General features: G+C 50.8%; 1 long non-coding RNA gene across 2 annotated transcripts; it reads left to right on the top strand.

Moving 5' to 3' along the window:
* The first annotated feature begins 148 nt into the window (after positions 1–148).
* Positions 149–4,874, top strand: LOC113968406. 2 transcript variants are annotated; one of them, XR_003534495.1, is made up of 2 exons: positions 149–3,290; positions 3,648–4,874. It is a non-coding gene; the product is annotated as an uncharacterized LOC113968406 (long non-coding RNA). The 2 variants fall into 2 exon arrangements; XR_003534496.1 differs by having other exon boundaries at positions 149–2,716.
* The last annotated feature ends 5,043 nt before the right edge of the window (positions 4,875–9,917 follow it).

The raw sequence follows: 9,917 nt of genomic DNA on the forward strand, positions 1-9,917 counted from the left end.
GGGGCGCGGGGCCGGCCGGCGGCTCCGCACCGCTCCGCGGCGGCGGGACCTCCGCAGGGCCACCTGCCCCTGCACCCCGGGTGGGGCCCGCGCCGCCCCGAGCAGGGCCGGGCCGGGCTGGGACGGGACGACCCCCGCCGCCGCCGCCGCCGAAGTTTCCCCGGGAGCAGCCGGGAAAGTTGCGGCCGGCAGCGAGCGCAACTTTGCGCGCCGGCCTCGCAGCCGCCGCCCGCAGCATCCCCGCAGCATCCCCGCGGCGCGGCCCGGCCCCGTTCAAACTTGGCGGCCGCCGCTCCGAGCGGGCCGGCGGATCAATGCGGCCGCGGCCAGCCGCGCTGGGAGCCGGGCTACAGGTTTCACCAGCCATCGCTGGCAACAGCTTTGTCATTTTCTAAAAATAAGAAGCTAAAAGTTATTGTAGAAGAAGGGGCTTTTTTTGTCCCCCGCACAATGTGCCTTTTGTGAGTTTAATGCCATTCTGGGGCTCTCTATAGCCCCGGACAATGGGGAACTCCAGGAGGCGGCTGTGCCTCTGCCTTTTTTCTTTCTTGCTTTCTCTTTTCTCCCCCCCCCCCCCCCTTTTTTTTTCCCTTTTTTTTTTTTTTTTTTTCTTTTTTTCTTTCCTTTTTTTTTTTTTTTAAGGAAAGGATGCAACATTCCTCCAGTCCCACCAGAACCTCTGCTTTGATTAAATAAATATTTCTCTAGCCTTACGGTAATGCTTTTCACTTTCTGTTCGGGTCCATCTGCGATTATTATTTAAAATTTTTATTTCCAGCAGCTTTTCCCTCCCCATTCTAGCTCTAGCAAAAAATGTAGATGATTGCTGGGAATGTGGGATTTGAATTTTAGGAGGAGGCGAACCAGTAACAAGCCTCTATCCAGGCTTCAGGAATATGTTTTTTTCATCTTTCTGTAAGAGGCTATTTTATTACTAGCAGAAATGCAGCTGAATTAAATCATCTGTCTTGAAAATCTAAAGAAGCTTTTTCTTTTTTTCTTCATTTTTTAAAAAATTTTTTCTTTATTTTCATAATAACATAAATAATTAACTTCCGGGTTTGTTTCATAGCTCTGAACAAGGAATGCAGTTGCGGTCAGTTTTTCCATTTGGGAGAACCTTAATGTAGATGTATTTTATACTGCAAGGTAATAAACTGCATGTTTGTTAGTAAGTATTTTAATGAAATGTCTTGAGCTATCCCTATTTCTTAATGTGGGGGTTGTCATTTGGAATTTTGACAAGTCCCTTTAAGTGGGATGGGAGTGAAGGAAGAGGATGGGTGATTAGGAATTTGACTGTACTGTTGATGCATTGAGGGAAGTGTCTTGCATTTGAGAGATAGTCACAGGTTTTAAGACTTAGGGTTTGATAGGTGCCACAGTTCTGTGGATGTTGTACCTGCAGCCCTGGTGTACCCAGTGATCCCGGTGTGCTGTGTGTGAGTCCTGGTGGTTGGATTGACTCCAGTACGAGACCAGTTTGCCTTTAAAAGCTGCCCTTAAAAATCTGTCAGTCCCTGCTCGATATATGTCTAGCTGGCTTTATGGAAGAATAATTGTTAATGTACTTGCCTTTAAAAAAAAAACCAACAAAAAACCCCTGAAACCAAACCCTAACAAAAACAATGCCAAGCAAAAAAAAAAAAAAGAAAAACAAAAACCAACCAACCCCCAAACCACGGAGCCCTGGGGGAAGCGGAATTTTTCTGGGCTGCTCAGTGCGCTGTCTGAGAAGGTGCGTGTAATTTGTAACTGTTTGCTGAACATGAACCAAACGTGGGTTGACGATGAAGTTGAGGCGAGAATAAAGTAACCCTTGTCTTTAGCACTTGGGATAACTTAGAAGTGCCTCTTTTCTCCAGAGGCTGTGGATCCAGTGGCCCAGGCTGCGAGTGGGTGCTGCCTGCGGCCACATTTTTTGCAGAGCAAAGCAAAAGGAAACGTGTGGGGAAGTTGGGGAGCAAAGGAGCAACTGTGGATGCTCCAGAAATAGGCACCTCCGCAGGGACGTGTGCGGGCGCGGGCTGGAGCCATGGATGTTGTCTCTGTGCTTGCATCGTGAATTCTGGCTGTGTGCTGCTGTCCTCTAATTTCCCATGACAACATATGGATCCCATAAAGGCAAACATGCCGGAGTGCATCTGTCTGGGTAGTTAACACAAACCAAACATCCCCCTGCTCAGCGATCCTGCTGCTCCTCTGGCCGCGCTGCGCGGAGCCCTCCTGCGACAGCCCCTCGCTGCTCCGGCATTCCCCGTCACGCTCCCGGGGTGAGCCCGACTGCCCCGGGAGGGAGGAGGGCAGCAGGCGCCAGCTCAGGGGAGCGGAGAGGTTAAGCGGGAAGAGGGGCGCGCGCCCTGCGGCCCCCCGCCCTCCTGGGAGCTGGTCCAGCCCGAGCAGGCTCTGCCCTGGGGTCAAGTCCTAGGACATCTTCCCTCCACTCCTGGCAAGGCAGGAGCTGAAGCTGGGAAGGGAAACAGCCAGATGAGCGGATGGCAGAGATTTGCCCCTTGTCCTGGACGCAGCTGTCTGGGGGCTGGGGAACGGGAGAGTTCCCAGTTTTCCAAGGTGCAAAAAGAGGTGGTGAGGGGAGGCTGTGTGTGAAAAGAAGGAAAGGAGCAAGTGACGGCCGCAGGACCAGCGGATAAAACCACTACGCAAACACCGAAATGCAGCCAAGGAATTAAGGGATAAGTCGTACAGAAATTGTTAGGTATGATTACATGTATGTGCATGCGTGTCTCCTCTAGAAAATTTGCTTTCCATAAGATTTCTTTGTTCTAGGCAAAAAGACAATCTGGTTGCTAAAATGTAAGAAGGGGCTTCCCTTGCTTTAATTAGAAATCTTGATACAGCCTCATCTGCAATAGTGCGGGTGCCTCTTGTTTCTATACGTGTATCTGTGCACACGCATAGATGGGATTTTGGGTTCAAATAGCTTTTAATGTGCTTAGCAGAAAGAAGCTCTCAGTATCAGATCTGCAGGGAAAGTAAGACTGATTTTTCCCATAGGAAACTTGTTAAAGACACAGCTGAATTATTACATCAACCCATTTTTTTGTCTCACGGTATATCTGATGTATTTGCGCATAGAATCGTATAGTTTAATTTCCGTTATTTTGAACAGATGGAACGAATAGCGGTGCTTTAAAGTTGTTATTTGTAGAAATGTATACAAATTAAGAGGAACAACTTTGAAGCAAAATGCTTTTCTGAGGCAGCGCGTATGGCTTTCCGGACAGGACTCTCGGCAAAGATGGTTGTTATCTCTGACATGTAAAACAGGGGTGAGCAGCTCCAGTTTCCTGGGTTCTCCCCTGGAGACACGACCTGGCTGCCAGGGCACTCGGGAGCAGCTCCCTGAGGCTGGGGTGGGTCAGATTTGCATGGGGCCGTGGTGACAGCACTTGACTCGGGTGAATTTTTAGGGAGCCACAAGCATATTCCCTTGCTCGCCGCCTGGCACGGGGGGACTGGGCCAAGGCTCTGCGATGCCGGAGGCCGACGGTGCACAAGGGGCTGATGTATGGGGATAGTAAAAAAAAATAAATTTCCAGGCTATCTTTTTAAATTCAGGCTTTAAAAATTATTGGTGGTAGATCTAGCTTAGAAAAAAATCTCCATAATATCATCCACTTCCACAGCTCTGTGCTTCTTGGAAATGTGTCTGAAGAATCAGAACAAAGCATGGAAGGCCAGAGTCCTTGAAGGAGCTCCAAATGATAAAGTCTGCCATTCATTTTAAACACAGCGTGCATTGTGGAAACACAGGTCAATTTGAAGGCATTTGTCAGATTTCCAGTTCCCTCTGCTCCTTTGCAATGGAAATTTGCAATCAAATCCCTGTGCTGGAGTTGGGATGTCTGCCTTGATCAGTTTGTATGACTTTATGCCCAAAGCACTGGCCAGGTAAGCTAGCTTTTCCTTTGGAAAGTTTGTTTGTGTGGAGTTGAGCAGGAGACGGGGGGAAGACTGAGGGGAATCGAGCTGGAGCAGATGCGTTTATTCCAGGTTTGGAAAGGGGAAAGGGCAGGCGATCGGCAGTGACGGATTGCACAGGGCTGGCTGAGCTGCAGGAGTGAGCTGATACCATTTAGAGACGCCCAGCAAGAGGCATGGAAAGGGATATTCCAACAGCAGCGTGGTCATTGTTGGGATGCAGAAATGCAGCAGGGCTGAAGAGCCACATTGCTGAGCAATTCTGGCCAGACAGCAGGAATTTCTTCTGGCGGCATGTTCCCCTTGGTTAATGCTGGGGCTGCCACCCTTATTGCTGACACGAGTGGGGATGCTGGACGGGGGAGTGCGTTTCTCTAGAAGAAATGCTGTAGGATTTGGGGAGGTTTGGGCTGGAGGGGATGTTCAAAGGAACGTTTGTTCTTTTGTCTTCAATTTATTTCTGGGGGTTTACCTGATTATTAAAAGACATTGTGCTCTAGGCAGTGGGATTGACGGGACCTCTGTGGGCTATTCCAGCTGTCCCCAAACCTCTGGCGAGGCTGCTGCAGCCAGGCTAAGTAAACACTCCTTAGTCAGCCAGCAGGCTTGTAATGTGCATTTGCTTATTTTGCAGGCCATAACACAAGAGGAGTGGATGTGTTTGCCATGGAAATAAACACTTGGAATACATCTATATGTTTCCTGGCTTTTTGAGAGAAATGAAGAAAAAAGTCTTGGCATTTAATTAGGAGTCACTAACCTGATAAATATTGAACATCATTTCTTTGTGAGCTGCTCCCTGTGCTCGGAGTACTCTATGGATGTATTCCACAACTGCACTTGTTTAATGCCTGTATCACCTCATGCTTATTGTATTTATGTTGTCATCAATGTCAGATTTTAATTAAACAATTAAATCACTGTCACAGCAATTTCCCTAGAAAACTATTTTAAATGAAAAATCCCACAATAAATGTTTGGGAACCATCTTAAAGGGAAAAAAAGAGGGAAATAAGTTACAAAATAAAATTACAGTTCCCACAGAATTAGAAAGAAAAAAAATGTTTTCAGCACTGAGAGGAATTCTGGATTACATTCTGATTCCACAGCATTCAAAGTGTGTCAGTAGGGAGACTAAGACAACCTGGCTTGTTTGGGGGCCAGTCTGGGTCTGTCAGGTGGAGCCGATAGTGCACGGATCCTGGCCCAGAGCTGGCACATCCTGTGCTCACCCCCCACTGTGGGCTAGGAGCAGTGACAGCATAGCAAACCTCTCATCTCAGCACAAACCAGGTACCAAGCGCTCCTTGGAAAATAGTCCATCCGCCTTCTTTCCCTCCAACTTATTTCAGAATTAAGCTGGAGATTTGCAGGAAAGCCTGCATCAAATCATTCACTAAGTTAAGCACCAGCACCAGCTGTACTTACTATATAGTAACTACGTTCCCCAACCCTTAGCTGTAACCAGTGAGCAATCGGATCTGACATAGCATCTTTGCTGCAGTTAATCAAACAGTTCATCGTTATCTCTTTGTAAATATCTGCTCTTATTCCTCTAAACCTGTACTTCTTCGCACGGAAAAATCACAAACATGAGATGCAAAATTCATCAGACAAGGTATCTGCAGGAATCACGCTCTCAGCCACACGCCACGATATTACCTGTATTTAACATAAGCACATCTGACATTTGCGGCGACGCGAGCTGTGCTTATTGAAACAGGGGGCCCGGCTGTGATTGCAGCGCGACGCACCCCACGGCTGCCCCCGGCCCTCCCGGCCAGCGCTGCAGCCGCTTTGATTTGTGCCCTGGGAGGACTGTGCTGGGAGCTGTGGCGGGGGCTAGGGAGGCTCCACTGTCCCCCTGCCCACAGCAGCACCCAGCTGGGGCTGAGGGGTCACCCCTACCCCAGCACCCAGCCCAGCAGGAATCCTGGGCACTGTTTCTTTTAGGTCCATGCTGCATTTTTTATTGGAATGCAGCTTTGCAGATTGGGTTATGGCTGGGCTGCGTGTGGTTTGTATCAGCCCTGAAGTGTTTTACAGCTGGAGATGATTTGGGGGGGGGGGCCACATGCAGCCTGTCCACAGCCAGGTCTGATGTTTGTCTGCTGCTGTCTCTCTAATTTTTTTCTACGTGCCTCCATCAAAAGGTGAGGTTAGCACTGGGGGGGGGGAGATGACAACAACAACACCACCAGGCCCATCCCTCCCCCCTCCTCGTTTCAGTTTGGTTCTCCTAAAAGCAATTTGCCAGCAGATCCCCTTTCCTCCTGTGGCCACAACAAGCGGAAGGTACCTGCTGCAGCTGTGCCCGAGCTGGGCAGCCTGAGGCCTGGGCACAGGCTGGCTGTAGGCAGCACCCTGGCAAGGAACCCCCACCCCAGCCAGCACCACTTGTGAGTCCAGGGCACAAAATCTATAACCTCAATTCAGCCAGTGAACCCCAAAGCACATGCTTCCATCAGGCCAGAGCCATGGCAGAGCCTCCACAGTCCCCTTGACCAGGGCAGACCCTCACCTGGGCCTGTCCAGGGCCACCCGCACTGTGCCCAGAGGCTTTGCCACCAGAAGGGACTTGGCTGAGCATATGCAGCCAGAAATACATATTTTTATACTCAGGAAAGGGGAAAATGGATGAGGTTGCACAGAACCCTCCTCCAGGCAGGAGAGGCTGTGCTGGAGGAAAGTATTGCTCATAATGATACTTAAGCCCAGACACTTGAATGCTAAAGGTTAAACTTACATTCTTCAAGAAAGGGCTCCTTGCCAGCTTGAACTGTGTTGTGTGTTCACTATTGCCTCCTCCTCCTCTTCATCCACTCTCAATCCACTTTTGGTATTTGTTGAAATAACTAAGGTTCTGGGGTGGGTTTTTTCCTCCCTTAATTTGTGTTCTCTGTGCCAGTTCTCAGCCCTGTGGCTGTCACAGGGTTAAAAAAAAAAAGGCAGTCCAATGGCAGTATGAAAGTGAAGGTTTTTTTCTTAGCTGCATACTACTGTAGCTTCAATCCATCAAAACCCAGCCTCAGCACATGTTCCGTCCTCCAGTGAGACACAGTCCATAGAATGCCGTCCTCCACCTCCTGTCCTCAGCTGAATAACCAGAATGTACATTTTGACAATAAGGCTAAAAATAGAACTGAAAAACAAATTGAAAGGCTGATATATATATATATACATATATATATATATACAGTAACAACAGGATGGAGAGATAATTTTGGAGGCAATCCTCACTCGGGCTGGAGATGAAACTGGTGACAATGCTTCCAAATGCTCAAGTCAGGGAAGGAGAAACAGGAAAATGCCCACCCAGGAACAGCACTTTATGATGAATTTCAGCATAATATGAAGAAACAGACACACAGTTTGGATGCTACATTTAGATCTTAATGATCAAAGAGCACCTTCTCCATATACTTTCATGCTTCTCCCCAGAGGTATTTCCCATTAAAAAAGAATGGAAATAACATTACATTGTGCACGCCTTCTAAAGCAGCCCCTTTACACAGGCTCATGCAGGCTTTTCGTGGAATTCAGTCTTAGGTGAAAGCACAGAACATGGATCCCTACATCTCAGCAGCAGCAGGTAGAGGAGACCCAGACAGGAAGGCTGGATCAAAGGCTTTGAGGAGGAGCATGGAAAAGAGCCAGAGTGAGCTTCAGAAGTCAAATACAATTTTTATTTGGGTTCAGAGATGATAAAAGGCCAGTGATGTTCATTTTCCTACTTCCTGCAGCAAGGGACCAGGGGGCTGCAGCGTTCCGCATCCCTTTCCACAGCAGCTTGCTGCAGTGTATTTCTTGGCACAGCCCTAATTGTATCTCCTGGTCCCAGTGGAAGTTCACACTTTTTAATATGTCTTATTGCTTCTGCAACTGCTGCCACCAGTCAGCAATCACAAACAGGAAGCTATGAGTCAGCAGAGCCATAACCTGCAGGCTGACAGCGGCCAGAGAGGGACGATCCTGGAAAACACCAAGAAGGGCCGAGTCGGCCAGGCCCTGCTGTGGGAATGGTGCCCAGCCTGGCCCGGGGATGTGTCTGGAGCCTCGGTTCCTAATTCAGCCCTTCAGCTTACACCGAAACCTGGCATAAAGGCCCAGATGTCGCTCTGGACCTGAGCGCCGCCAGAGATGTTTCCCAAAGCTGGTCCCCAAGGCTCAAGGCTGTCACGGCAGGGCAAGAGCAGACAGGGACACCAGTACCAGCCCTGGGTTCAGTTGCTCATCCATGCTCCAAAAAGCAGGTTTTTTGCCCCAGTAGGGAGAGACATGGCAGAGGAGGCAGCAGTGACCCCTTGGCCAGGAGACACCGACAGCACCCAGAGCTTGGCTACACCACGGCTCACGTAGCACAGGGAGTGGATGATCTATTCCCAGCCTGGTTTTGTCTGTTTTCTAACTGTATTTAGCAGCGAGTTTACTCCAGACTGAGCCTGCGTGAGTAAGTGTGCATGTAAGGGTTGAGGATTGGCTGTGGCAGGCAGAGGGTTTGCTGAAAGGCTTGTTAAGGAAGCACTACTGACCATGCAATCCAATTACATAATGCTTCAAAAAATAACTGAGCTGGGAGTCGGGTCTGGGCAGCGCGTTTCAGCAGCAGAAAGAGGTATCAAATGTCCGTCTTCCAACTCAAAGGCTGACAGTGTATTTGTGCCACAATCTGACACTGCACCTCGGCCGTAAACTGCTCTAAAGAGGAAACTTGCTTCCAGGGGAAATGTCTGCTGTTCCCTTTCAAGGCAGTGCTGCACCCTGCAGACCAGCGTTATTTGAGTCCTTGTAAAATTACCACTAATCTCTGCACTCAGGATGCCTTGCGTTTTATGGGCACTCATATGACGGCAGCTTTGTTTTCTGGGGGGAAAGTGGAGTGCTGAGCAGGGAGAAGCAGGCACCTGGCCATCAGCAATGGCTCTCAGGGGGTTTTCCTCAGCTCCTTGCAGTTCCTCTTGGCTGTTCCAGACAGGACAGACATAGAGATGATGCACAGGATTATACAGGACAATGTCTGAAAAAAATACCCTGTCCTGCTTGAGAAAGATCCAGATGCAGTCCCATTCCTGGGCAGAGCTTGCACAGAGCTGCACATCCCTTCTGTGGAGATGGATGCTGAGGGAGGGGACCGAAGGGCCAAGCTCCAGGGTGGCTCTATCCACACACTGTTTGGGATGACTGGGGATTTAGAAACCTCATCTCGAAGCAGCACTGGTAGGTTTCATCGGAGTTACTAATTTAACTGCTGGGCTTCTCCAACGGCGTCACAGAGAAGGCACACTTCTGGTGAATGAGGGAACAGCAAACTAAGAATATTCTTGGCCTCTGCCGAGCTGGGGGGCTCAGCTGCTGGGGATGCTGCATGAGCTCCTGTGACAGCCACCAGCGCCCGGCTCTGGCCTTGTCCCAGTCTCGGGAGCGGTGGGGTCCCTTGGCCGGGGCTCTGCCAGGCACTGCCCACGCCGGGAGCCCCCCGGTGACACGGGCGAGCCCCGGCCCTGCGCCACCGCCGGGCGCGAAGGGGTTACGGGCGGCTCGTCCGGCCCGGCCCGCCCCGCCGCCTTCCCCGGCTGTTCCCGGCTGTTTACCTGGAACGCCCGGCCGGAGGCAGCGCTGACATCACCGCCGCGCCCCCTCCCTCCCTCGCTCCCTCCCGTCGCGGGGCCGCAGCTCCCGGGGCAGCGCACAGACCTGTCCGCTCGGCCCGGCCCGGCCCGGCCCTGCTGAGCGGATGGTGGCACCGTCACGGAGGTGGCGGCCCTGCCATGGGGATGGTGGCCCCGTCGCGGGAATAGTGGCCCCACCATGCAGATGGTGGCCCCACACCGTGACGACACTGCCCATTTTCACCCTGTGCCCACGCTGGGTGCAGCACACGCCTACGGTGCCCAGGCTCAGCCCCGCGGCTGTTCTGCCCTCCCCGCCCGGCAGCCCCTGCCCCTGCCGTCCGCAGCTCGGCCCCCTCACCCATG

This window comes from Neopelma chrysocephalum, unplaced genomic scaffold (genome assembly GCF_003984885.1).
Source record: "Neopelma chrysocephalum unplaced genomic scaffold, ASM398488v2 Primary Assembly neopelma1_68, whole genome shotgun sequence".
In the NCBI taxonomy this organism is placed as follows: Eukaryota; Metazoa; Chordata; class Aves; order Passeriformes; family Pipridae; genus Neopelma; species Neopelma chrysocephalum.